Below are 22,881 nucleotides of genomic sequence, written 5' to 3'. Positions count from 1 at the left end.
GCCATCACCCTCCACACTTAGGAATTCCAAGGGCTTTAGGAGCTTTGCTGCAGAAACGGGGTAAGATCACATATATATTATAAATCACAACATCACAAGTTCATAACTCAGTGCTGGACAGTAATACAGCATCGATATTTAAATAATAGGTTCATTTTTATGTCGATAAACAAAAAGGAGCTTCTCAAAGAGCAAATGTTTAAAATTCATCAAATGAAATGACTTTCTGAAAACCAAAATCTTTTACTAAAGTTTTTTCCATTTATAGAACAGTTTCTGCAGCTCTGAACCTAATTCTTACCAAAAAGGGGATTAATTGGGATCTGGGGGGAAAAGTGGCCTCCTAATGTTAGAGTTCGGGGATAGCACTGGAAGGAAGATGACTCAATGCTCAGATGTATTCCTTGGCCTAGACTTCAGGAAGGCAGAATATACAAGGAGAAAAGAAAACAGACAGGTAGAAGAGTCCAGAGTCTGCATTTCCAAACGGGAAGGCCCTTTCCTACATGGATTCCTTTGTTTAATCAACAAGTACTTATCAAGTGTCCAACTAATCACCAGCGAGGATATTTATGAACAATTACACGATGGAGTCCCTCTTTTCGGACGTTCCTAGTCTAGTGGGGAAGACAGACATTCAAATAGCCCTTTGGAGAAAATGGGGAGGCTATATTAACCAGCAGAGCTTCTTTTTCCCTCGGGAATTCTGGGCCCTTGTCTGAAATCCTCACCTGGATCCTCTATGTGGTTGGCCCATCCTCACTTAACACTGCTCCTCCATCCCTAGCCTCAGTCCCACTTCCCTGTTGTACATTCTTCACAGCACCTGCTATTACATGAAAGTGTGTGCTTCTGTCTAAAGCTTACAGTAGAAGCCAAAAGAAAGGGATCTTGTTTATTTTATTCAAAGCTGCTTGCCCTGAGACTAGAAGAACGCCTGGCAAATTCATATATTCATTCACCGTATGTTTAAAGCATCTACTAGTGCCAGGCACTGACCCAGGCATAGATTGGGAAGCGGAAATTCCCTCTCCTCGTGGAGCTTACATTCAAGTACCATAAAGACAATGACTATGATGGAGTGCTTTCTTTGGAGAATCTCCACAACACTGAATCTTAACAGCAACTCGGGAGACAGGTAGGATTATAATCCTTGCATTACAGGCAAGGAAACCTGGACCCAAGAGGTCAAGTGACTTGCCTAAGGAGAAGAGGCAGGGTTAAGATGCACACCCAGGGAGTCTGGCCCTAGAGCTCAGTGTCTTACTAATCTGCTATAACGCCTCTTGTTTACATATCCACAGTATGTGTGCAATAAATATTGTTGGAAAATGGCTGGAAGCCTACGGAGAACCAAAGGAAGACAAGGACATCATTATGGAGGTACAGGGTAGATGATGTGGGGTGAGGGGGAGGTTAAGGAGCTTCATAGAGAAAGGGACATGGCCGATTCTTGAAGGCCTGGAGTTCAAAGGGTGGGAATACAGGGAAGGTGTGAATGCAAACAACAGACACAGCAACACTTAGTGTGACTAGACCATAAGGGGGTTGGAGAGAGGACACCAAATTCATATAGTGATGGTAAAGAGCCTTTTATGCCCTGTTAGATAGTTTGAACTTGGTCCTGAAAGTACTCAACACAGAGACCTGAGGTGGCTGAAATGGAATCGCTGAGAAGCTCAGATTTAAAAGACCATGGACCGGGGCGCCTGGGTGGCACAGCGGTTAAGCGTCTGCCTTCGGCTCAGGGCGTGATCCCGGCGTTATGGGATCGAGCCCCACATCAGGCTCCTCCACTATGAGCCTGCTTCTTCCTCTCTCACTCCCCCTGCTTGTGTTCCCTCTCTCGCTGGCTGTCTCTATCCTGTCGAATAAATAAATAAAATCTTTAAAAAAAAATTTAAAAAAAATAAATAAAAGACCATGGACAAACCAGGAGCAAAAGGTGTTAACCCGGAACCAGAATAAAGGAGCGCCATATTCTCTTCCAACTGTGTGATTTGTTTATAGATCTCAGCACCTCTATAACTTTTGATTAAACGAAGTTGTCAAATCCCCTCTTCCACTTACGCATGACATCAGGGACCTCAATAAGATCTAACGGCACTAAATTCATGATGATGGTTCCAAGGTTTGAGATGATTACCTCATTAACCTTTTGGACATGTTTTCGAGAAGATGGCTTTTCTTCTTATCACAGAGACAGAAAACAAGCAGATCAAGATCCTTCCCCAGATGGAAGGTAAGTGGTGATCTCAGAAAAGAAGGGGACGATTGGGAGTGTCTCCAGGGCTCCAAGGAAAGCACTTAGGGAGGTGAGACTGCAACTTGTATGGAAACTTTCTTCATCAGCAAGACCTGATCTGTCTTTGCTAGGACCAGATCCTTGGCTATAGAACACCCAGCACCGTGCTGACAGCTGCTACATGCTCACTAAATGGTGGGTACCTCGATTTATGAGGTAAACCCGCACTAACGCAGGATTCTGCCAACAGAAGCAACCTCTGGTTCAGAGTTTTTGTGTGGGGCGAGGACTTGCAGAACTTTCTAAATCTGTCCTACTAAGGTCTTTTCCCCAAAGAACCAACGGTGTATTTTCTTTTTAAGGACCTGTCTCCAATGTCATAGTCAAGAAGAAGGTATCTTTTCCCCTCAGATGTAAAGACAGAAACCACCAAAAGACGACATCCAAATAAAGGCCTGAACCTCAACCCTGGCGGGAGGTTCAGAACCATGGCAACTTACCACTGTGATGCAAAACCACCGAGGAGATGACAGGGTGTACCATTCTTGTGCCTATCTCACTGGAACCTGCGGCGAAGACGCAGAGGTCAGACGCGTTGCATCCTACCCGCTAGGCCTAGGAATGTGAGCCAAGAAGAACCGTCTGTAAAACAAGCACAGCTTTGAGTTCAGGTCTTAGGGATTGCACTCTGGGAGACACAGAGTCACCCCCAAACTGAAAGTGTGCTCCACACTGCCAGCAGGGAGTGCAGGCTCAAAGAGGTCAAAATCACAGGGTCGCACAAGCTGGGAAAGAATTAGGATTGCTGCGAGCAGACCTTAAACTAATGCATGGTTGGCGGTTTGGCTACCAGGTGTTCCATGATGTCTATTTCAGACCAAAGCAGGAGGATGTGGTCCTGGAGATGGCCCAGAGGTCAGTGATCATTTGCAACTACTGACAAAAGTCCAAAGTTCATGCTGCTCCCAGAACCAAAACAGAAGATGTGCATCAACCCTATTTCAATTACATTTTGCAGGACTGTCTTAGCAATGCTTACTCCTCCTGGAATCTTCTTTCACATTGGAAGTGTGTTCTCATTCATCAACCCCTGGATCTTCCATTTTATGGAACTGAAACAGGAGATGTGCATAAACCCTACCTCCTCCGTGTCTTTTCTACTCTATGTGAGTGACTCTCTCAGTCTTACTTCCTTCTTTCACAACTCTGTTTTTAATAGCATCTTAGCAGTATTTCATTCTTAAAGAGAAATCTGTGAGGTTCAACAGGCAAATTGCATTAACACTTGTTGAAAGTCAGCCCTGATCTTTGCCATCTCTAAAGTCTCTATTTGGCTGAAATCGGCCTGTGGTCTTTTCTTGTGAAGATTTGCCTCTCACAGACACCTAAAGTCAAAACACTCATCACCACAACATGCAAATTTAAATTTCTGAGGAGATTTAAAGGGGTTTAAATCCTAACCAGCATTTATGGTACTGACCCAAAGTGCAAGCACTCTAACCACCAGCTTCTAGGGGATTCCAAGATTACTTTGGGTGGCATTCCGATAGGATTTGCCCAATCAGAAAACACTGTCAGTGTCAAAAGTGATGTCTCCAACCTAAATTGCAAGATAAATGGTTTCATAGCTTCAGGGGACCCATTTTGAGGCACAGAAATATCAGGCATGTTTGCAGTGTGTGCTAATCCAGATGGGTGATGCCTTTCAGTTACACGGATCTGTGATAGTTTCTTAGATGAAAGAAGGCCGCAGCGATCATCGCACACTTGCTGGCTTAGCATCTACTCTTTTTTTTTCATGTATTTTTATTACTATGATATATGAGTCACCATACAGCACATCATTAGCGTCTGATGTAGTGTCCCATGATTCACTGATTGCGTATAACACCCAGTGCTCCACGCAACACGTGCCCTCCTTAATACCCTTCACCCAGCTAGCCCATCCCCCCACCCCCTTCCTCTCTAAAACCCTCAGTTTGTTTCCCTAGGTCCAGAGTCTCTCACGGTTCCTCTCTCCCTCTGTTATCCGTCCCCCTTCCTCTTTCCCTTCCTTCTCCTAATGATCTCCCTGCTACTCCTTATGTTCCACAAATAAGTGAAACCATGTAATTGTCTTTCTCTGCTTGACTTACTTCACATAGCATCTATTCCAACTAAGCTCAGCAAGAACAGTAATGGACCATATACATTTGTAAACCTTGCTTTGCCAGAACTTTCCGTAAGGAATCTTCTAGATTGAACTGGCAATCGTGTCTTGAGGCCAGAGGCCAAGCCAAATACTCACAACAGACTTGCCTGCAGTACCTGCAGATTTGGGTCAATTCTTCTTTTTGAGATCCCCAAACTATCCTGAGGTTCCGATACTCGCCAGGAAGTAACACTCTTTACTCATCTGGCAAGGCTCCCGGGAACTCTGTAAGCAAGGTTATCAGGCCAATGTTTCCAAGGGGCTCCATCAAGTCAACCTGATATCCTTCAACTTGTCTGGTCATATCAGGGTCTATATGCATGTCTCTCTCTCTCCAACAGGACACTTCATCAACGCCTTGGTAAAATAACTAAAGTTTCCAGGAGTGACCTGTTGCAAGGAAAACAGACTTGTGTTGAACTTAGGCAAATAATCAAAATTACCTTGAGAGAAAGAATACTCACTGAGAGCTGCTGAATTCTGGAGGAGTCAGGTAGGGAGAAAAGGGAAATGTTTCCACTTGTTCACAAAAACATATTTTATCCTATCTCCCTATATCATGGATATTTTAAGATAAAGTTTCCTTAAATCTGGAAGAACACATATTAAAGAACTAGCAATGTTTCAAACAAGAGTCACAAAACTATCATCATCGTTCTCAATTCTTTCTGTCCCATAGTATTAATTCTTGTTCTGTTTGAATGCAACAAAAACGGCTCCATTAGTTCTGGAAATTCTTACCCAGTTTAGTTTCAGGATTTTAAAGAGCAGAACTTATATTTGTCAAAACTTCCTTTCATGAATCTCCTTGAGGATGAAACACATTCGACAAGGGCATAAATGACAAAAGAATCACAAATGTACATGGTTCAAGATCTGATGAGAGCTCATTACAACGCACTTGACAAGGAAATCCCGTTACTTCTGTGACACAGAACATTTCAATAATTAGCATATCGAGTGAGGACCTTATACTGAGACATATTAAAGCTTGAGGGATTCACATAATTCCTACAACAATTATAACATTTACCCATACAACAGAACCCATGGTTTCCCATCATTTATTTGACAAAGCTTCCCAAGTGACTTAACATACCAAGGAAGCCTAAGTAGTAAAATGAAAAGAACAGAAAAGCAAAGTCTCCACTTACAATTTAAATCCCAGGCAATTTGTTTAAAAATTCAGAATGTTTTAAAGCATAGGCCTAAATAGATATATGGATCATGACAAAACTCACTATTTAAACTTAACCAAGGAGGCCAAAAGAGATTTTAGGGAAGATTATGGAATCTTTAGCAAAACTTAGCTTCTTTCAAATTGAGACATTTCAGTCCTCTTAAGTCATCAAAAACCTGATAAAGACAAAACATAGAAACTTTGCTTTTCTGCAAACGTAAAGAAAACACATAATAATAATAGTAATAACATCTTTGTTTACATCTCCCTCTTTTTAATCTCTCATCTTTTTTTTTTACGATATGTTAGTCACCATACTGTACATCATTCAGTTTTGATGTAGTGTCCCATGATTCATTGTTTGCATGTAACAACCAGTGCTCCATGCAATACGTGCCCTTCTTAATACCCTTCACCGGTCTAACCCATTTCCCCACCGCCCTCCCCTCTACAACCCTCCTTTGCCTCCCTGAGTCCATAGTCTTTCACTTATTTGTGGAACATAAGGAATAGCAGGGAGATCCTTAGGAGAAGGAAGAGAAAAATGAACGGGGGTGGGGGGGTGGGGGGGGAAACAGAGCGGGAGATGAACCATGAGAGACTATGGACTCCGGGATACAACTCTTTCATCAAGAGCAGACCAACAATCCAGGAAAACTTTGTCCTTTTAACAGAGAGAAAAGAAGCAGAATTTCAGACTTATACCATTGTACCTATAAAATCCATTCATTTCAATCTTAGTCCCGACCATAAATAAAAGTTTTTTCCGAAGTTTCGCTTCACAAACTTCCTACACCTTTCTTTTTCATTCAGATTTTGTCCTAAGACTTTTCTCTCTGAATAAACAGTCTTTATTTAGTACAAAATAACAAAATTACTTTTTTTTCTTTCCTGAACAAAAATGTATTCTCATTCCTTATAGTGCCCTTATCAAAAATACAGCTTAACGTTTCTTGCATACACAGTTGCTTCCCCTATCATTTCCAGCAATCTCAATGTACACTTAGCAGAATTTTAACTTTTACAAACCTTTACCTCCAGTGAAAACTAAGGAGTAACCAATCCTGAACTGTTATACCAGAATTCTTTAGATTGGCATTGTATTATTAAAATAACATATTAAAAGGGAACAATGAAGCAAAGAGAGAGCCCAGAAGGAACACAGATCAGAAAGGAACAGAGCCAATATACAGAAACAGGGACTTTACAAGCAATACAATGGCAGTAAATTCACAGCTCTCAGTAGTTACTCTGAATGTAAATAGGCTCAATGGCCCAATCCAAAGACAGGAGCCTATCAGATTAGATAAAAAGCAAGACCCATCAACATGCTTTCCTTTTTTTTTAAATAATCGTATTTTTTTTATTATATTATGTCAGTCACCATACAGTACATCCCTAGTTTTTGATGTAATGTTCCATGATTCATTACTTGCCTATAACACCCAGTGCACCACGCAATACATGCCCTCCTTAATACCCATCGCCAGCCTATCCCATTCCCCCCCTCCCCGAAACCCTCAGTTTGTTTCCCAGAGTCCATAGTCTCTCATGGTTCATTCCCCCTTCTGTTTACCCCCCCTTCTCCTTCCCATTCTTCTGCTACCGATCTTCCTACTTCTTATGTTCCATAAATGAGTGATAATGCTAAGCGAAATAAGTCAAGCAGAGAAAGACAATTACCATCAACATGCTTTCTGCAAGAGACTCCTTTTAGACCCAGAGACACCTGCAAATTTGAAGTGAGGGGATGGAAAATCATTCATCATGCTAATTGACGTCAAAAGAAAGCTGGGGTGGCAATCCACATACCAGACAAATGAAATTTTCAACCAAAGACTCTAAAATAAGAGGTGAGGAAGGACATAATATTCTACTTAAAGGGTCTATCCAACACAATCTAACAATTGTAAATATTTACGCCCCTAACACAGGAGCACCAATTAATCTGAGCTAATTAATAACAAAATTAAAGAAACACATAGAAAATAATACAATAATACTAGGGGACTTTAACACTCCACTCACTGCAATGGAGAGATCATTTGGCAGAGAATCAACAAGGAAACAAGGACTCTGAAGGACACACTGGACCAGATGGACACCGATCCCAAAGCAAGGTGGAAAATCCCTCCCTTGACATTCACACCACAGAACTCTAACTGGGAAAATGCTTCACAAGGAATTGTTGTCTTGGTTGTGCAATGGACACAGGAGCTGGGACACTGGCAATTGTTCATTACGAACATACCCAATGGTGAAGTGTTCTGAGAAATGCTGACTGCAACACTGGGGAACAGGTAACAAAGAAAGGAGGCAAGCTCACTTCAACAGATCAGTACTTCCAAACATGTCAGCACTACTGAGGGGGATTTCTGTCTGTCCAAATCACGAACACTGCGCTGACTAAAAATTCCCAACGCCGTCCTCGACGAAAGCCCAAATGAACAAGAATAAGGAGAGCATGGACTAATGCCAGGTGATTGTTTATTTCGCAAGAGACTCCAAATTAAAGACTCTCTAGACTAACCACGACAGAAGGGACCTCATCAGCTACTGTTCACCACTTCCTGTGCCACCAAATTAGAGGGAATAAACCAATGGGTCCATGTTGCTCACTTTTTTTTTTAAAAAGCCACTTTCACTGGAATGGACTTCAACTCCTATGACTGACACCCGGCTCCTCCTGTGGACTGGGCTGTGGTTTGCCAAGCCCTGATCTCCATCAGAGACCTCACCGGCCCCACCTTGCAGGTGTTCCCAGGCCTGCTCTCTCACTGCAAGACCCAGTGACCTGCCTGGGATGTTCCTGGAAACCTCTGCCCCTTAAATTCTCAGATTGTGATCGTAGCGTAAACCAAATCGGACAATGTGCTGTGCTCCGGATTTCAAAATGTTTTCTCAGAAGAGCCATTTTTATCATTCTCTGTCCCCATCAACCCCATATTTTGTAAGATCTTATCCACTTAGATTCAGAGTCACTCAAAGGCAACAGCAAATTCAGAAACCACATTTAGTGGTGCTTGTTCTTGGCATCATGAGAGACAGTCATCAGCAGAGACTACTCAGGAGGCCAGGACAAGTACACGTGATGGGGGGTTGGGAGGGAGAAGAGGGAACAGGGCAGGGGGAGAACCGGCTTCGGTCCCTGTGTTTTCATGTCACAGGTTAGATACGCAAATATTTCCAAAACCTCATTACTAATTTAAAACAAAAACAAAGACAAAAAAATGTAGGACACTTTCCAGTACTACGGAACTCTACACAGATGATGGGACTGACCCAAGGTACAATTTCTTAGCTAAAAGGGCCTAAGTTGTTCCAGAACAAAATGTTGACCACAGTTCTCTTTCAGAGTGAGGGCTCTGAACCAGCGTAGTGGATTTTGATTTGGACGGTGGTACATTTACCTAAAAGCCTACGAGCAGGAAGCGGTTGGCAGTGAAGTCTTGGCGTGGTTGGTGTGCTGCAGTCTGGACTTCTTTGTCTCAGCAGGTGCCGTGGCCCTCCACCTCTGGTTTTTCTGTGGACGTCTGGGTGGACAGGCCCCCACTGGAGGGACCAGTTCTGGCTCGAGGTGCCCTGAGCTGATCGTGCTGGGGACAACAGGAGTCTGCAGATGGCTTCCCCACCCACTTCTCACTTACATCTCAAAACAGCTTAGTGCGATATTATAAAAAATTAACAAATTGGAGAGCAGCAGCAATACTCCCAAGACGACACGGCTAGGTCACAGCCCACCCGCTTCAATTCACATCTGTGACCAGCGCCCAGGATGCCCGGATAGGATAGGCACTGGGGAGGGGGGCAGTCAGCCTTGATGCCCTGGCATCATTTTTTTCCTCTTCTGTTTGAGAAGATATACTGTGTGCGTGGTGACAAATTCAGACTGTGCCAAGGCTGGAGGTAACCAATGTTACCGAGTTCTTGTCCATCGTTCCAGAGGTGGTCTTTACACATCCTGAGTGTGTGTGTGTGTGTGTGCATTTACACACATGTGTGCACACACTAGACAGAGCACCCGTCTTTTTCCTCCTAAGGGCATAACTTGAGGCTTGCTCTGTGCCTACTGATGTTACTTCAGCTCACACGTTCAAACAGCTGTAGGTTCCAGCGTGTGGACACAGCAGATTTCATTTCCTGTCTCGGGGGGACTGGGGACATCCGTGCTACAGGTGGCACTGGGCCAGAGGGCCTTGTGTCCAGGCCCACGCGGGGGGCGCGTGGCCCTAGTGAGGTGGATGATGAACCTCTCTAGCAGACATGTCCATGGAGGCCTTCTGAGGGGCTCGTTTGGGTCTCTGTCTGGCTTCTGTCACACCTCATCTCTGGAGCAGCCAGTCCCCAATCTTTTGGCCCTGAACGTTCTTGGGAAAAAATGTTCCCTAAGACAGAGGGAGCACAGGACTCCCAGCTGTAGGCTCTGGGCTTCGCCCAGCTGAATGTGATTTTGTTCTTGGGCTCTCTTTAGGGACCCCACTGCCCCCCCAAGTCATCAGGGTGATTATGACCTCCGCTGGATGTCTCAAAAATATGCATTTTTTTACCTGGCTCACATACAACTCCATAATGTAGTGGTTTGTTCAATGACTGTAGAGTATGGTCTCATCTGAGGAGAAGCAGGACATTTTAAGACCGCAGAGCCCAAAATTAACAGCCTGGAATTTTTGCCCATGCTCTCTGTTGACTGACTTAAGCCATTACACGGAAAGACATTTTGGCAAGTCCTGAACTACTTGTACAAGAGAAGCCACAGACATGATCAGACCATTTAACAAGAGGCATCTGGCCACCCGAACATTTTAGGAAATGGTCTCTATCATTAGTAGGATTGCAAACCCAACCCAAACACAGTGACTGAGAACAGTTCCACCTCGACACAGAACCAAACCCTTAAAACCCACTATGAACGTCACAGAAGCTGGCAACTACTGCATCAAATTTCGGTTTTCTGGGTTAACATCCTGAGGCCTTGTCACCAACCACCAAACCTCTTCTCGCTTTGCCTTTTCATGGTGCTGTGGGGCTTGGTGCCCGAGGTAAGAACCAGGGTGAACAGAGCCTGGGCAGAATCACCTCAGATGCTCAGGAGGTGGAGGCCAAGGGGTCAAGAGTCAGCTCAGGCCCTCTGGCGTCTCTCCTACAGGCAGACGTCCCGTGAGGTGCACTGGCGGGGCTGACAGGGGACGTCCCAGCCTTCTGCTCGGGGTAAGAGCTGCGGCTGTGAGCAGGAGGGCCTGCAAACTGGAAGGTGAGTGGGCAGGAAGGCTCTGGCTCTGAGTGCTCATGGGCATGAGTCAACACCAAATACTCTGGCAGGGTGCACGTAGCAATGCTGACCTCCAGAGCTGGGCCCCCAACAGGCTGTAGCCATTTAGAATCAGTTTATGATTTCCAATGAGGTTTTTTTTTTTTTTTTTTTTTTGGTTCCCCAAATACCTCAATTTACAAAAAGCACACATTGGGCTTCCATCCATAGCCAACAGCAAATAAGGCCCTGCCTTGGTTGGACAATCTTTTCTGGAACGACCCACCGTTTGTCTTATCCATAAGCCCTGTGCCACCATCTTTCTCCTGAGCCCAGGCAGCAGTGTGGGTGCTACTCCCCGGCCTGAGGGCCCTAACCCGGGCTGGGCTCCTGGAGCCTCTGCAGCCCCACAAGCTGGACCCTTTTGGGATGCCACACTGCCGTCCCGCAGAGCTCAGTCCCTAGAGCGAGGAGGGTCACCCCCCTGCCCTCAGGTGCAAGAAGGAGGGTTCTCCGCCGCATGGAGGTATACGGTCTCAGGCTAACCTACGCAAATGGAACTCATGCACAGAACCACCGGAGCTTGCCCTGTTCGCAGGAACAGTTTGGGAAACTGGCAAAAAACCAGGCAATCTCTCAGAAGGCAATCAGAGGTGCTCCCAGCTTGCCCGTCTGCAGCTGGAGACTCACGCTGCCAGGAGGCAGCAGCCACACCACCCCCGGGGCCTAGGCTGGGCACTTGTCGCCTAGGAGGCTGCCCTGTAAAGTGTGGCCTTGAGGAGAGATGATGCCCCAGAGGCGGTGAGGGCGCAGGTGTGCAGGGAAAGGCAGCCAATGCGTGAACGACCCCTCTGCATAATCTTGGCCAGAGGCCCCAGCTCTGCTCAGAGGCGCTTTTGCAAGGGTCGCGCCAGAGGCTCAAGCCCCCAAGAGGGGCTCAGGTCCCCATTATCCTGTGGATGGGGTACCAGTGAAGGAGAAGAGGACCCAGAGCCCCAGGTTCCTTCAGTGGAATCCTAACCGGTACAGATGTAGGTCCCCACCGTTTCTGTGCCCACTGATGTTCACTCTGGGCCTTCTGAGGCTGGGCTCTGTAGGACTCAGGGTGCAGGAATCCCCCAGTGTGTTGTGTTCCTCTCCTGCCCCTTCCCTGAGCCCAGGGCTGTCCTCAAGGAGTAAGGAACTGCATTCAGGACTCCGAGGCTGGGACTCTCACCCATGCTGCTTTTCCAGCCTGGGGCAGTTCACCTGGCTGGTGAGCCGAGTCTCATTGCCAGGCAGCGGGCATGAACATGGCGCTCTGCGTGGTGACCACATTGTGCAGGTGTGGCCCTGCCTCCCTATGTGCCACTGCCTTGTACCTGTACCGGGCTTGCCCGCCCAGGGCCTGCTGCTTCCACAAGTTGTAGTAGGTAGGGTGAGGAGTAGTGGCGCCTGGAGCTTAGCAGCCTCAACGACAAGCACCTCCACGGGCACACTAGCCGGGCTCTCACCAGTGATGTCGTACGTCATCCGGATGAGCTCACAGTGCTGCTATTTCTTCACACCTACAGGTTTCGGAAGGAAACAGGGGTCAGCTGGCCCAGGACCACCTCCCTCTCTTGGAACCACACCGAGGGGCTGCGGGGCAGGCCGTGGGTGTCACCAGAGGGTCTCTGGAACGTTCTCCTCCTCCTTCCCTGACCCCAGCGTAACAGCCACCCTGCGCTGCAGTGCACCCGTCCCATTCTCCGCTCACAGGAAAGGTGGCAGCAGGCTGCCTATAAGGCCACCTTAACTAACACTTAAATAAAAATCTGAAAAGAAATAACAAAGAAAAACCTTATGGACAATACATTAAGAGCAACGTCTATTTACTGAAAAAACCCACGTAATAAGCAGACTGCCCAGTTCAGACCCACGTTGGCCAAGCGTCAACTGCAATACTGGAAATCCTAGCCAGAGCAATTACACAAGAAAAATAAATCAATAAAAGGCATCCAAACAGGAAAACAAGAAGTGAAGGTCACTCTTTTCAGAAGACATGATATTATACATCGACAACCCTAAACACAACCACAAAAAAAACCTATTGAACAAATTCAGTAAAGTGGCACAGTACAAAATGCATAAAAATCTGTGCTCCCTCGTTTCAAACTCTATTACAAAGCTCTACTGATTGCTGGCATATTGGCATCAAAGCAGACACACAGATCACCAGAACAGATGACAGAGCCCAGAAGTAAACCCACACATCTACGGTCCAGTACCAAGGAGCCAAGAATATACAAGGGGGAAAGGACAGTCCCTTTACTAAGCAGTGCTGGAAAAACTGAATAGACCCATGCAAAACAATGAATCCGTACCACTACCTTACACTTGACACAAACATTAACTCAAAATGAATTCAAGATTTGAATATAAGACCTGAAACCTTACAACTCTTCGCAGGAAACATAGGGACAAAGCTGCCCAATGTAGCTCCCAGGAGCGATTTTCTTTTTTTTTTTTTTTTTGGATCATGTTCCAAAAGCCAAGGCAATAAAAGCAAAAGTAAATAAGCGAAGCTACAAGAAACTAAAAAGCTCCTGCCCAACCATGAAAATCACCAACTAAATAAAGAGGCAACCTACTGGCTGGGAGAAAAGACTTGCTACTCATAAATCTGATAAAAGGTGACTTTCCAATATATAGACTGAATTCCTACAACTCAATCACAACAACAAAAAACAAACAAAGTGGGAGGATTTTCCAAACGGACATTATGCAGAGAAGACACAGAGACATCAACGGTTCCGTGAAAAGATGCTCCACATCAATAATCATCAGGGAAATGCAAGTCGAAACAACACTGAGGTATCGCCTCACGCTGCTTAGAAGGCTCAGTATCAAAAAGACAGAAATAACAAACGTTAGCTAAGATGTGAAGGAAAGGGATCCCTGGTGCACTGTTGGTGGGTACATAAGTAGGTGCACACGCTGTGGAAAACAGTATGCATCCTCCGCAAACAAAAGAAAAATTCAAAAGAGAACTATCCTACAATCCAGTAACTTCTCTTCTTAGCTTTTACTGGAACAAAATGAAAATACCTATTTGAAAACATATTTATACCTGCATCTTCACTGCAACATTAATCATATGTAATTAATTTAACATATAAAGCATCATATTGAAGTATACAATATATAAAACTTCTACAAAACAAATTATAATACAAGACTGTATATACCTAACATAACTTAGAGGAGCCAAGAGAGAAGAATAACCTACAAGACCATGTCCGTGGAGAAATAGATCCATGAAGAGCCCCTTCCAACCCAACCCATCTCCCCACCACCCAAGCAACAGCCTTTCCTGCTGTGGCCACCACTGAACATACCGCCCACACCCTCTTCCATCTCTGCCTAGGACCAGACTGCTGCTGCCCTCGCCACCCTGTGACAACTCACAATCCTCGCCCTCACCGCCGCCTGGAACTCAGAGCCCTAACCAACCATGCCATCCTCTTCCCCGCCAGGGAACCCACGACTCCATGGCCCTGGACGTCACTGCACACCTACAATGCAGGTGTCGCTGCCACAAGGGCCCCTGACCTCACTGACGCGCCACCACCGTCAACACCACGTAAATCAACACCCGCGCCACAGCACGACCACGGAACTCCCCGCAGCTGCCTTCACCACCCTCACCGCCCCTTGCATGGCAGCCCATGCCAATTGGGAACTCACCGTCGCCCTCGTTGCCGCTGCCTCCACAGCCGCTGCAGCCACCTCCAGCACCGAGGCCGAATCCGTTGATGCCGCCTCCAGCGATGCCTCCAGCGATGCCACCTTCAACGCCGGAGGCGGCGCACCACTGACGTCAAAGGGAGGCGCCGCCTCCGGCGCCGCCGAAGCTGGGGCTGCCTCCAACACCGAGACCTCTTCAGTCGATGCCCCTCCAGTAACACCGCCTGTGCTGCCTCCAGGGACGCCGCCGCTCTCGCTGACTCCGTCAAAGTCCAGGACACCTCCAGCGCCGCTGCCGATGACTCCATCAACGCTGCCGAAGACTCCAGCGCTGGTATCGACGTCCATACCAGAGTCCACGCAGCACCGAAGTGAAGAGAAGCGTCCAGCGTGCGGGGCCCCGCCCCCAGCCTGCGGGGCCCCGCCCCCAGCCTGCGGGGCCCCGCCCCCAGCCTGCGGGGCCCCGCCCCCAGCCTGCGGGGCCCCGCCCCCAGCCTGCGGGGCCCCGCCCCCAGCCTGCGGGGCCCCGCCCCCAGCCTGCGGGGCCTCCATAGTCGCCCTTGCTGCCTCCTGTGCCAGGGGTGTCGCCTCCAGAAAGAGCGGTGCCCCGGAGCTTCCAGCTGGGGCGCTGCAGCGGGCACCTCTGGCAGGGACGCTGCATCTTGTGGTCGCCCCTGCCGCCTCCAGAGTGAAGGGTGCCTCCTGCACTGCAGCGGGCGCCGGCCCCAGGAAGGACGCTGATGCAGGTGTCGCCTCCAGTAGGAGCGCCGCTGCCTGCAGCTCCGGCAAGGGCTCTGCTTCCATGGTCTGGCGCCGCCACAGCATTGCCTCAGTGGTCGCTGTAGGCCTCCAGCCCAGTGGGCACTGCCGCTGGTGCCTGCAGCAGGGGTACTGCGTCCGTGGATGCCCCTGCTGTCTCCAGTCGGGGGGGAGGGGGGGGGACCCGGACCCGCCTCCAGCAGGGGGGCACTCCCTGCATGCCCCTGCTCCCTTCACTGCTGCGGAGGCCGACTCCAGCGTGCAGGTGCTGCCTCTTGCATGTGGGCGCTGCCTCCAGCAAGTCGCCGCCACCATTTTTTAACTCTCATTTTAAGTTGCAAACAGTCTCAACTCAGCAGACAATGAACAGTATGAAAATGCTTTTTTTCTTTCCTAACCAAGCTGTGGTTAAATATGTGAAGAGGTTGTTGATTTTCTTTTTCCATGCTTATTTCCCCTTCACTACAAAATGCCATTTTCACATTCCTGGTGAAAGCCTGGAGAGGGACCAGAGGTAGGGATACAAGAAAGTTCTTTATTGACTGCTATTTTTCATTCTGATTTGTGATCTCAGGGCCTGACCAAAATGTAAATCTGTCTCCCCTAAGGTCTTCAGAGAACTTAACAATACTGTTGGTCTTTTCGCTGTTACTACCCTAGAACAGGTTGTATGCGGTTTTTATATCTATTTGTTGGTGATTGTCTCTCAGGATCAGATGATCACCAGTCAAGCTCAACCTAAGTGATTCCCACGTAGTGCCTTCCTCTCTCCCGGAGGTTGTCTTTGGACCGTAGGAACCTCTAAGGCAAACTTTACCTTACATTCAGCGGAAGTTCAGTTACTTCACAACAAAGTCTTGTGCCCCTCCCCCCTTCTATCTGTGTATCTTTCCTGCTGCCTGAGGAAACAGGCTCTTGCCTTCAGGCTCCTCAGCCATATGTCAGATACGAGTATGCCCCCCAAAATCCAAAGGATATATATTAAGCTCTTCTATTTATCCCACGGAAACCCAACCTCTTATCTTGGAGACAAGAGCATCCTACCCATTCCCCTTGCTTTTGTTGGAAGGTTGGATAGGCAAGTATTAATGAACATAAAGAGGATTCAGACAATCCTCTTTACAAATGCTCTTTCCCCTTAGTTTCTAATATTTAGTATGGGTGCGGCTGGACCATCCCTGGGCTCTGTGGTCCTTGAGTCAATGGTTTCTGTTGTGATTTTGTCTATAATACCATCGACTATAAATATATTATTAAAATCTTGGCACCTGAGTGCCTCAGTTGGTTAAGCATCTGACTTTAGCTCAGGTCATGATCTCAGGGTCCTGGGATTGAGCCCCATGATGGGCTCCCCACTCAGTGGGGTGTCTGCTTGTCCCTCTCCCTCTGTCCCCTCCCCGACCTGTGCATCCCCTCTCTCTCTCAAATAAATAAAATCTCTTCAAAAAAAAAATCTATGCCATGGGCCCATGTGATATATTATCATTCATCAATGAAGATGGAGAATAATGAGTACAGAAAAAAAACCCTTACATTTTGTTAATTGTCCAATCACAGAATGTGAATACCAAATGCAATATTAAGGCACCATCTTTTCCTCTTCAGATCCTCTGACCCAGACATTCATTACCTTTTCATGTCCTTTTTTGCCAAATGCACCATTCCTGGTTAATTTCATATCTTCCATCCAAAGAAAAAGGTAGCAATACTGTTATTTTACAGAATCTTCTGAGTCTTTGGAATGTCCATTTAGAAACAACATATATCTTCTTACCTCTAAATTTTCCTAATACCATGTATTTCATCCTAGTTTTATCATTTATACGTGATGCTGCTTCAGTCATCTTGCTTCCCATGGATACCGTACCTGGACACCAGAGGGGAACTTAAACATTTTTGAGGAAGATATCCCAAGTGTGGAGATCCTGTATTGTTCCCTGGGGCTGCTATAAATAAAGTACCACAGAATGTGTGGCTTAAAATGTCAGAAAAACTATTCTATCAGTTCTACAATCTAGAAACCTGAAATCAAGGTGTCGGCAGGGCCATCCTTCCTCTGACGGCTCTAGAGTGGAATTATGGCCTCTTTTAGCTTTCGGTGGTTGCTGGCAATCCTTGATGTTCCTTGTCTGGTAGACACTTCACACCAATCTCTGCCTATGTCTTCACATGGCCTTTTGTCTCTGTGTCCAAATCTGTATCTTGTTATAAGACTGCCATATACACTGGATTTAGGGGCACACCCTATTTCGGTATGACCTCATCTCAACTTCATTACATTAGCAAAGACCCTCTTTACAAATAAGATTATATACTGAGGTTCTGGGCAGACAAATTGTTTTTTGGTGTCAGGGGAAGCTATTCAAACCAGTGCAATCTCTGAGGCATAGAGACCTAGATAAAGACCCCACCTGCCAGGGTCTAAGGACAGCATCTGGACGTGAGACAATGAGTTGCATAAAGGCTTTTGGGGTATTTCCTTTATAAAATCAGCCTAATGTCATCTGACACATATTCATTTTACCTTGTTGCTATACTCAAAACATCCAATTAAATATTGTGTTAAAAGCATATCTGTTGAACAAAATAAAAATTATTTTAAAAAAAGCATATCTGTTGGGCCAATAATGAACTTGGAATCATGTCAAGAAAATAATGTCTAGGGGTGCCTGGGTGGCACAGCAGTTGGGCGTCTGCCTTTGGCTCAGGGCGTGATCCCCACGTTATTGGATCGAGCCCCACATCGGGCTCCTCCCTATGAGCCTGCTTCTTCCTCTCCCTCTCCCCCTGCTTGTGTTCCCTCTCTCACTGGCTGTCTCTATCTCTGTCAAATAAATAAATAAAATCTTAAAAAAAAAAAAAAGAAAAGAATGTCTGTATAAATAACCAGGAAGTAAATATATAAGCTACAATAAATAACATGGTCAAGTAATATAATAAAAAGTTGTAATAACAACATATGACAATACATGCCTTACAGTTAAGGTAGCAGCTGATGGTTGCACCACTGCATATATGAAAAACCACTTTTTATTTTAAAAGGGTGAATTTTGTGATACATGAATTTCATCTCAATAAAGTTGTTTTTAAAAATGGTGCAAGAATCATTCTGAGATGAGGTTAATTGAAGCCCACCTTTGGGATTAAATCCACTTTAAGATGTCTTCAAGAAATTGAAAAGTGTAAATTGGAATTTGTAAATTAGTTTTTAAAATATCTGTATCCTAAGGACTGTGTGCGTGTGCATGCATGTGTGTGTGTGTGCGAAAATTTTTTTAGAAGTAAGTTTCATATCTAAAAGGCTATTATTTGATTTCATACAAATACTGACATAAATTTTTATCCATTAATTAAAATAACAACTCTCAACTTATATAATATCATAGGCTGACTGGGACCACGAATCTTCACGTTATCAAAGTTCAGCAGCCTAATTCTTCACAGGACACTGGACTGAAACCATATTTTGCTTCCATCAAGAAAACATATTGCTAACTAGTTGAGGAGAGATACAGGCAGGGTAGAGAGGGCATTGTTATTAGGTTGTAATATATTTAACATCTCTATTAATCATTGAACGGGGAAAGAGATGCAAGCTAATGAAACTTAAATCACAATAAATTGTCAAGTGTTTTAACACCAATTAGTACAGAAATGATAAAAAGGGACCTTCAGTGATTAAAGGACAACCACAAAATGAGATCCAGCTTGGAAAGCATAATATGGTTGGCAAGTAGCCCTTGGGAATAAAAGCAAAAACGTGTAACTGTTTTCAAGGTCACCATTCTAAAGACACATGAAGGATATTTAGTGAAAGTGAAATTCAGTGAAGTCCTTACTTTTTGCATTATTGATTTCAATGTCAGTTTTTGTACTTTAATTTGGTTTCACTTTTAGCTTTCAGTAGAACCCCTTTTCTTACTAGATAGCTTTTGAAATTAGTGGTCAAAAAGCTTGCCTCTGGATTCATATTTTTCTTGCCAGAGGCTAAAAATTTGAGGATGGTAGGGAAAGAGAATGAAAAGGTTGAAAAAAGAGAAAAAGAAAAAGAAAAGAAATTGAAGAGGATTCCAAGTAAGTCCTTCATTAACCCCTGTATAGAAATTAAAATAAAAATGTATAAATATTCAATAAAATCTTTGGAGGCAGTTTGTCCTACAATGGGTTAAGAGAAGTTTTTTATTAGAGATCTCAAGAAATGAGCTTTCATTAGTTTACTAACCAATTCCTAATGGTTTTGCAAACTACTCAGAGTGGATCTAGATGTAAAATTTTAATACGATATCTTCGGTTAATAAAAACAATGCTAATTATTTGACAGAGAGAGAGAGAGCATAATAAACATAACCCAAAACAGGAACATTTGAGGATACAGTATCTCACAAGATATAAAAAACAAAAGAACAGGCCCACAACGGAGTCACTTATGCTAAGCCCCACAGTCACCAAACCAAGACTTAATTTAATTTATGGTTTGAGCTCTCCCAGAAATGGATGATCAAACCAGGCAATTAGGAGCTACCTAATCAGCACTAGTGAGGTAATCTGCCTGATAGAACCCTGAGTGCCCTACAGGAACGTGACCTTGCCACAACCAATCCACTTTTTGTTATCTTATACAGCTCTTCAGAGTTCTTTTCTAACTGCTAGATGGGATGCTGCCAGAATCACAAATCATTCAATAAAGCCAATAGATCTTTAAAATTTACTCAGCTGAATTATTTTTAACACAAGTAACTCCTACAATATGTGAAGAATGAGTACCTTTTCATGTAGTCATTTCAATGTGATTTTAATCACTACCCTTTGGAAGGGCTTCAAATTTTAAACTTTATACTTTCATCACATATTTTGCCATAAACATATAAAGAAAAAGAGCTAATTTCAAGATAGAGCTTGCGTTTGTATGCCAAAAATCTTATCTCTGTGGTTAACAATTTCATGCCTTACATGTCTGAGATGACAAGCCTCAAGAATAATTTTTAAACCTACGATGATAAAACTTATCACATATACGACATGTACCATTTTTTCACATCTGAATATTTTATATTTGATAGTTTCGGAAAACTAACATCTTTGTAAAGATTATACAGTAATTATTTCATCTTCAGAGTATAGACACCTTTTAGAAATCGTAAACTAATATTTTATAGGAAAAAAATTACAAACAAAGAATAAAATAAACTTTTCTTATACTAATCGACTTCAACAGTACTCCTATTTTACTTCTTTGCACAAAGCGTTAATTACTTTCAAAAGTGAGAATAATTTCACTGGCATCAAAGGTACTCCGGTAAAATATTCAAATGGTTGAAAGAGGAGAAGTTATTTTTTTTTAAAGATTTTATTTATTTATTTGACAGAGATAGAGACAGCCAGCGAGAGAGGGAACACAAGCAGGAGGAGTGGGAGAGGAAGAAGCAGGCTCATAGCGGAGGAGCCTGATGTGGGGCTCGATCCCGGAACGCCAGGATCACGCCCTGAGCCGAAGGCAGGTGCCTAACCGCTGTGCCACCCAGGCGCCCCAGAGGAGAAGTTATTTTGAACTGTCTTACAGGACTCTGTTAAATTACTGACTTTTGTAATTTAGAAAAACACAAATGTACAGTGAACGTGTGTTGTAAAATTGAGTAACAGCTGCATCCAAAATCAGTCCACAGTGGGCCTGATTTACATCAACTTCGGGATCCCCTGCATATCTTTACTGTCTATGGTCCTCACTTTGAAGCTAATGACAGCATGAGAGCAAAGGAGAAATAAAATGAGAATAAGAAGTACTGCATTTTTCAAAGACAGCAGCAGATGGGTAATCTGTATTTATAGCCATTTACCCCAAAATGCACCTGGCCACACAATGAATTTTATAAACGGAAATTATTTTTGAATAATAATTTAACTTTAGATAATGTCTATTCTGCACTTTTGGAAGTTTAAAGCTTAATATACACTTTTGCCATAAGAATGGATGGATCCCTAAGACAATGTCAATTATATCCAAAAAAAAAAAAAAAGGAGAAGAATGGCTATGAAATAAAACAAAACAGAAAGAATGGACTGTAGGCAGGCAGAATTGTGCTTAGGCTCTAAATTCTCCATTTGTCCCACTCCTCCTATTTCTACAAGCATTCCTTCAGTTTTGTCCATACTGACATCAAAATGTGTCCTAGCTTAATCTTTTCTTAAATTGTAAGTTTATTGCAGCTAATTCTAGAAGATGACTCTGTAATATCATGGTAAGATATTTATTGGTCTCATCTCCTCCCATAAGCACATTTTGGAATGAATCTAGGCATCTTCTGAGTGTGTGATCAAAAATACTGGTATTTGAGGAGGAGTTAAGATGGCGGAGGAGTAGGAGACACCGTTTTCAGCCAGTCCTCCGAGTCGAGCTGGATAGGTACCAGACGAGCCTAAACAACCACGGAACCAGCCGGAGACGCAGGAAGACGCATCTGGATCTCTACAAATGAACATCTCCAGCGCTGAGTATTGAGGTATGAAGCGGGGAGCCATGAAACTGTGCACAGATATCGGAAGAGAAACGGAAGGGGGAGGGAGCCGCCGCGTTCGGGCGCCGGGAAGCGGTAGCCACTTGCACGGGAGAGCGGGCGGGGCTCGTGGACGGCACCGCAAAACAGCAGACTGAGACCGTGAGCCGGGAGCGTGCGCCACCAGGCATCTCATGGAACACCGGAATCCTGGTGCGCTCACTGGATTCAGACTGAGACCGGGAGCTTCCGGAGCGCGCGCGGGGCGGCTGGCGGCTGGCTGCGTTAGCAACACAAAGGACAGAGACGCGCTGGCCCTGGAAGTGAGGGCTGGGACGCCGGGTGTGGGGCGCACATCCCGGGATGCTGCAGGTTGAGCAGCACCAACAGTAACAGAGTTAAAGTGGCCAGAACATTAGTGGAGAACGGGCCGCAATCCCTCTGTTCTGTGACAGAGGCTGAAATTCGGCCGCTGCTGCTCTGACTCTCAGAAGAGGCACACCAAACTGCCAGGGAAAGCCGCCAGGGAACAAAAGCCTGGAAATACCGGCTCAGGGAGTGCCCATCGCCATCCCCCCTCGCAGGGGACACGGAGACTCTACCCAAACAGGGTTGCCTGAGTATCGGCGCGGCAGGCCCCTCCCCCAGAAGGCAGGCTGAAAAATCAAGAAGCCCACAACCCGGGCGCCTGGGTGGCGCAGTCATTGAGTGCCTGTCTTCGGCTTAGAGCGTGATCCCGGCGTTCCAGAAAGGAGTCCCTCATCGGGCTCCTCCGCTGGGAGCCTGCTTCTTCCTCTCCCACTCCCCTGCTTCTGTTCCCTCTCTCGCGGGTTGGCTGCCACATAAATAAATAAATAAAATCTTTAAAGAAGAAGCCCACATCCCTAAGATCCCTATAAAACAAGGGGCACGGCCTGGGACCCAGTCAATAATTTGGGCTCTGGAAACCCCGCAACCTCTCCTCATCAAAATGACAAGAAGGAGAAGCCCCCCACCCCAGCAAAGAAAAGACAGTGAGTCTGTGGCCTCTGCCACAGAAATAATGGATATGGATGTAAC

The 22,881-nt window shown here is 45.3% G+C and overlaps 1 protein-coding gene across 35 annotated transcripts in view; it reads right to left on the bottom strand.

Annotated features, from left to right (window-relative positions):
• Positions 1-14,974, bottom strand: part of LOC123792010 (uncharacterized) — a 93,284-nt gene extending 78,310 nt beyond the window's left edge. For 32 of the 35 annotated variants that reach the window (XR_015725991.1, XM_087865286.1, XM_087865284.1 and 29 more), the window contains exons 1-2: positions 14,573-14,974; positions 2,746-12,411 (exon numbers count right to left, since the gene is read on the bottom strand). The gene's annotated coding sequence lies outside the window, so the exon portion shown is untranslated. The remainder of the gene's footprint in view (positions 1-2,745; positions 12,412-14,572) is intronic. The other 3 variants (XM_087865258.1, XM_087865260.1, XM_087865267.1) reach the window with 3 other exon arrangements.
• Between the last annotated feature and the right edge of the window lie 7,907 nt (positions 14,975-22,881).

The sequence above is a fragment of the Ursus americanus genome, chromosome 10 (genome assembly GCF_024610735.1).
Source record: "Ursus americanus isolate L20-20 chromosome 10, mUrsAme1.1.p, whole genome shotgun sequence".
Classification (NCBI taxonomy): domain Eukaryota; kingdom Metazoa; phylum Chordata; class Mammalia; order Carnivora; family Ursidae; genus Ursus; species Ursus americanus.
Note: the sequence above shows the minus strand (reverse complement) of the source record. Positions and strands in the feature narration are given on the sequence as shown.